Genomic DNA, 6,157 nt, shown 5'->3' on the forward strand with positions numbered 1-6,157 from the left:
TTGTATTTTGCATGTGCTTTGGATTTTGTATGTGTTTTGTATTTTGCATGTGTTTTCTCTTTTGCATGTGTTTTCTCTTTTGCATGTGTTTTGTATTTTGTATGTGTTTTGTATTTTGTAAGTGTTTTGTATTTTGCAAGTGTTTTGTATTTTGCATGTGTTTTGTATTTTGCATGTGTTTTGTCTTTTGCATGTGTTTTGTCTTTTGCATGTGTTTTGTATTTTGCATGTGTTTTGTATTTTGTATGTGTTTTGTCTTTTGCATGTGTTTTGTATTTTGCATGTGTTTTGTATTTTGTATGTGTTTTGTATTTTGCATGTGCTTTGGATTTTGTATGTGTTTTGTATTTTGCATGTGTTTTGTATTTTGTATGTGTTTTGTCTTTTGCATGTGTTTTGTATTTTGCATGTGTTTTGGATTTTGTAAGTGTTTTGTATTTTGCATGTGTTTTGTATTTTGTATGTGTTTTGTATTTTGTAAGTGTTTTGTATTTTGCATGTGTTTTGTATTTTGCATGTGTTTTGTATTTTGCATGTGTTTTGTATTTTGTAAGTGTTTTGTATTTTGCATGTGCTATGGGTTTTGCATGTGTTTTGTATTTTGCATGTGCTTTGGATTTTGCATGTGTTTTGTATTTTGTACGTGCTTTGTCTCTAGGGGCCACCGTACATAAAGGACAATTTTGATTTCATGACTTGGGAGCGATGCCTCTGATGGGCCAGTCGTTTCACATTGACTGAGGTGACTTGGAACTCCAGCCCAGGAAATACTAAAAAAGTAATTACTTGGCTGTTTGCGCTAAGTATATAAGAAAATTACACCAAGCTGTGCAGTTTATAAGAAGAAGAAGAATAGCCCTTTACTGTCACTGTATAATAAAATTATATAAATTAGAATTAGAATTATATAATTATTTAATAAATTGTGGTTGTTCCACACCACTGTGCAGGAGTAATATATATATATATATATGTATATATATATATATATATATATATATATATATATATATATATGCGAGACAGAAGTTAAGCTCTCCTTGCAACAGGCAAATTGAACCTCATTCAGATCTGGCGTTTGGAATTATTTTGGTTTTCATGTGACGTATGACCCTGAAGGTAAGCGAGTCATGGACTAAAGTAAAACAGTATGTTGGATGTGCCATGCAATGCTCAATTACATTGGTGTGAACTAGTGTGTTAGCGCAGTTAGCTCGTTAACGTGTTGGCCGTCTAGCCCCATGCACGGAGCGATCGGCGGTAGCTCGTTAACGGAGATTTGCCGTGTTGTGGCGTTAAGGTCATTTCAACGAGATTAACCTGAATGCACTAGTGGGAACACAACGAATATGACTGCACATTTACGCCGACATCATCCTAGTGCAAAGACAAGTTGAAGCAGACAAAAAAAAGCAAGCATGCTACTAACTTTAGCCGAGTCATTTAGACCGCTGTTAGCACATGATTCTCCTTATGCTGCTGAGAATATAGCCCAGAAGAAGCAGATAGTATAGCTTTTATTTTGGAAAGAGACATTTCTCTGTAATAAACTCTCTTTTCCAAAGATGAGTGATTCCTCAATCAGATACAGGGCTTGCAATATCGCTAGCCCGACGTCCCGAAGCTAGCGATTTTTTCAGTCGGGCTACCAAAATCTATCTCTTCCCTGCCCGTCGGGCTATTGTAGGAAAAATATATGTCAATGCTTTTGCATTCTTTCAGAAATGTAGCTGGGTAATTATGTCATTGGCATCGGTGAGCCACTGTCAATATGTGACATATTGAAATCGCGTTTGAATTTGCGCTTGTTTTTTTGCTTTCACTTTGCAATCGTGCGAACTGTGTATAGAGAGCGACAGCACTGATCTGTGAGTGATGATAATTTGTGCATCAATTCCTCTGACATCGTCTTATTAATCGTTAGCTTACTATGCAAACATGGCAAGTGAAATCTCCCGCAGCAAGCTTAAACATGTGAGAGGTTGATCGCGCAGAGAATCGCTGAGCTTATGTGAGTGAGTGTGTAAAAGCATTTCAGTTCTGCTGAGCCAAATAAGACAGGTCAGGGTGAAGAAGTGACAGCCAAAGAAAAGCTTACCACAAAACGGAAAAGTTATGACAAATCAGACTATAAGGCAAAAAGAAAGTGCAGCTTTATGGTTTCATGGACAAAAGAATTTCTGTGGCTGCGATATGACGAGCTAAATAACCAGGGCTGCACATAAGTGGTCCGCAGGTGCGCATTCGCTGTCAAAATAAAAAACACGCACAAGGGTTAGGGTTAAATTTAAAAACTGTACTTTTGAGTTAAAATATATATTTATAATTTTAATAAATGACAAATTAAAAATGCATGAACATTTTTTTGTATCGAAAAAATATCGAACCGTGACACCAAAGTATCGAACCGAACCGAACCGTGAATTTTGTGTATCGTTGCACCCCTAATATACATATATATATATATATATATATATATATATATATATTAGGGGTGCAACGATATTCGTATCGATATTGAACCGTTCGATACAGTGCTTTCGGTTCGGTACGCATATGTATCGAACAATACAACATTTGTAATTTATTTTATCAACTTTCCTTCTGACGATGCTGTCTGTGTTGAGCGCTCAGTGAATCTGCGTTCGACTACTCCGCCTAGGCTGCACTGTCGAGCGCAGATCCACTGAGCGCTCAACACAGACAGCATAGTCAGAAGGAAGAGCGCAGGGCAAGCTAGCGAGACAGAAGTTAAGCTCTCCTTGCAACATGGACCTCCCCCACTCTCATTCAGATCTGGCGTTTGGAATTATTTTGGTTTTCATGTGACGTATGACCCTGAAGGTAAGCGAGTCATGGACTAAAGTAAAACAGTATGTTGGATGTGCCATGCAATGCTCAATTACATAGGTGGGAACTAGTGTGTTAGCGCAGTTAGCTCGTTAACGTGTTGGCCGTCTAGCCCCATGCACAGGGCGATCGGCGGTAGCTCGTTAACAGAGATTTGCCTTGTTGTGGCGTTAAGGTCATTTCAACGAGATTAACCTGAAAGCACTAGTGGGAACACAACGAATATGACTGCACATTTACATCATCCTAGTGCAAAGACAAAAACAACAAGCATGCTACTAACTTTAGCCGAGTCATTTAGACAGCTGTTAGCACATGATTCTCCTTATGCTGCTGAGAATATAGCCCAGAAGAAGCGGATAGTATAGCTTTTATTTTGGAAAGAGGCATTTCTCTGTAATAAACTCTCTTTTCCAAAGATGAGTGATTCCTCAATCAGATACAGGGCTCGCAAAATCGCTAGCCCGACGTCCTGGGGCTAGCGATTTTTTTCAGACGGGCTACCCTGCCCGTCGGGCTATTGTAGGAAGGAAAAATCTATGTCAATGCTTTTGCATTCTTTCGGAAATGTAGCCGGGTAATTATGTCATTGGCATCGGTGAGCCACTGCCAATATGTGACATATTGAAATCGCGTTTGAATTTGCGCTTGTTTTTTTGCTTTCACTTTGCAATCGCGCGAACTGTGTATAGAGAGCGACAGCACTGATTGGTGAGTGATGATAATTTGCGCACCAATTCCTTTGACGTTGTCTTATCAATCGTTAGCTTACTATGCAAACATGACAAGTGAAATCTCCCGCAGCAAGCTTAAACATGTGAGAGGTTGATCGTGCAGAGAATTGCTGAGCATTATGTGAGTGCGTGTGTAAAAGCAGCAGGATATATATTGTAGCGGATCAGGGGCCCGTTCTTCGTACCTCGCTAAGTAGGTTAGCCGGATTAGATTGTTGACGATTTCGCGTGATCCTGGATCAGTCGGTTCCCCGAAGCTCATCCGGGACTTGCTGTCATAGCAACAGAGCCGTAAGCGTAAACCTGCTCGGGAGCAGGTTTACTTTATGTAAACAGGATTAGATCGCGGCCACGCAGGTATGTCCGCTTCATTTATACGAAAGCAACAGCGATAAATAAATAACATCAATGTAACTGAAGATAATGCAGCACCTGATCCTTTTATTGATGTCACACAGATACATACAGGTCATTCCCTAAAAAAGGGAAATGTACTATTAACATTCTATTACATGTATGTGATTATTACAGATGTAATTCATATTTCAGAGTAGTAATTGTAAATTACTTCGTGTAATCAAGATGAGAGACCACGGCTATAAAAGCGAAGGTGGATTTGGGAAGCCTGTCGCAGCCATGTCCTGTCCGTATACGCGAGCCACCCATTGCGGAAGGTGCAAGATTGATAAGGAGAGTCCTCAGAATTCAGCGTATATTGCGGGATAGACAGGATCCTTTAGCTCAGCGCGACAGTGTGCTCATTGAGAGATATCGATATTCCCGTGAGGGTATTATTTACTTAACCAACTTGTTGACGAGGGGGTGCAGGACCACCACCTGTCTTTTTTTCCTCTGCCCTTTTCTTGGTTGCTGTTATGAACAAACTAACAGAGTATTACAGGCCAGTATTACCTTGCCAAGAGACGAAAAGCAATCTAAGAGATAAATATTACCATTCTGTAGAATACTCCTGTATTCCACTTTTACTTGTTCCCATGTTCTTGTGGGTCCTGTTGTGGCTCTAATGTGAAAGGGGATATAATATAACATATTATAATATAATATAATGCCATATGATATTGGACAATATAGTGTCATATGATAGATCTACCCTACCGCCTACTGGTGTTGGCCAGAGGGGCCGATGGCGCGATATGGCAGCCTGGCTACAACCGTAGCTGCCTCCACCAGTGTGTGAATGTGGGAGTGAATGAATAGTGGTATCGTAAAGCGCTTTGGGTGCCTTGGAAAGCGCTATATGAACCCAATCCATTATTATTAGTATTATTATTAAATTACCTACGAGTTTGATTTGTCAGCAACTTTCTGCCAGCCCTCTCTCCTTGCTTCTGCAGCCTTTGCAGTTTTCTCTTGCGTTTTAATTAAACTCTGAAACTCCTGAAATCCCTCACTCAGGAGTTCTTGCTCTGCTGCCGAAAAATACCGAGCCGAGCGCGCTCCTTCGACATTTTCGCCGACCAATCAGAGGGTTGCCGATCAATGTTTCTACTATCGATGCGTAGCCCCTTTTACGACACCCAGTGATGTCACATTACTGCGTCCAGCTGTAGTAATCGTCAACAGCAGGTGTGTTCGGGGAACCGGATTAGCGAGCTCACGGTTAGCGCGATGATTTGATCTTGGATGTGTCATTTGATCTTGGATGTAGTAAGCGACGTACGAAGAACGGGCCCCAGGGCTGTTCGGGGTTCTGTTTGTACAGTTATGTTTTGTTTATGTTGCCATAGTGATGGGTGACGCCCTCTCGCTGCGACGGTGTGTCCTTCCGGGGTCAGAGGGCGCCCTGTGTGGTGTTGTTGTTGTTGCTGTGCTGTTGCCCTGCTGAGCAGTTAGCTAGCGGCAGTGTTCTTCTGCAGATGTCAATAAACGGCTGTGCTCCCTGGCTAGCTCACGGGAAGCAAGACCAAACGATACCTCCGTCTCCTCCTTGTCTGAGCTCGCCACATTGGTGTCAGAAGTGGGATGATGGTGGCACCCCATGTTCTGACCCGAGTGACTTTTACCCCGCCGGTCGTGACCGGCCGGTGCGCCAAAAGAAGGCACCTGGACATTTGCATGACTTTGTGTGGGGTAATGGGGTCGTCGGGAACGACTGACCCCTTAGGTGGGGGCTATGTAGCGGGTCAGGGCTGTTCGGGGTTCTGTTTGTACAGTTATGTTTTGTTTATGTTGCCATAGTGACGGGTGACGCCCTCTCGCTGCGACGGTGTGTCCTTCCGGGGTCAGAGGGCGCCCTGTGTGGTGTTGTTGTTGTTGTTGCTGTGCTGTTGCCGCGCTGAGCAGTTAGCTAGCGGCAGTGTTCTTCTGCAGATGTCAATAAACGGCTGTGCTCCCTGGCTAGCTCACGGGAGACAAGACCAAACGATACCTCCGTCTCCTTCTTGTCTGAGCTCGCCACAATATTTTAGTTCTGCTGAGCCAAATAAGACAGGTCAGGGTGAAGAAGTGACAGCCAAAGAAAAGCTTACCAGAAAACGGAAAAGTTATGACAAATCAGACTATAAGGCAAAAAGAAAGTGCAGCTTTATGGTTTCATGGACAAAAGAATTTCT

Source organism: Diplotaxodon limnothrissa, linkage group LG20 (genome assembly GCF_057381915.1).
Source record: "Diplotaxodon limnothrissa isolate DT_005_m linkage group LG20, D_limnothrissa_male_GT1.1, whole genome shotgun sequence".
In the NCBI taxonomy this organism is placed as follows: Eukaryota; Metazoa; Chordata; class Actinopteri; order Cichliformes; family Cichlidae; genus Diplotaxodon; species Diplotaxodon limnothrissa.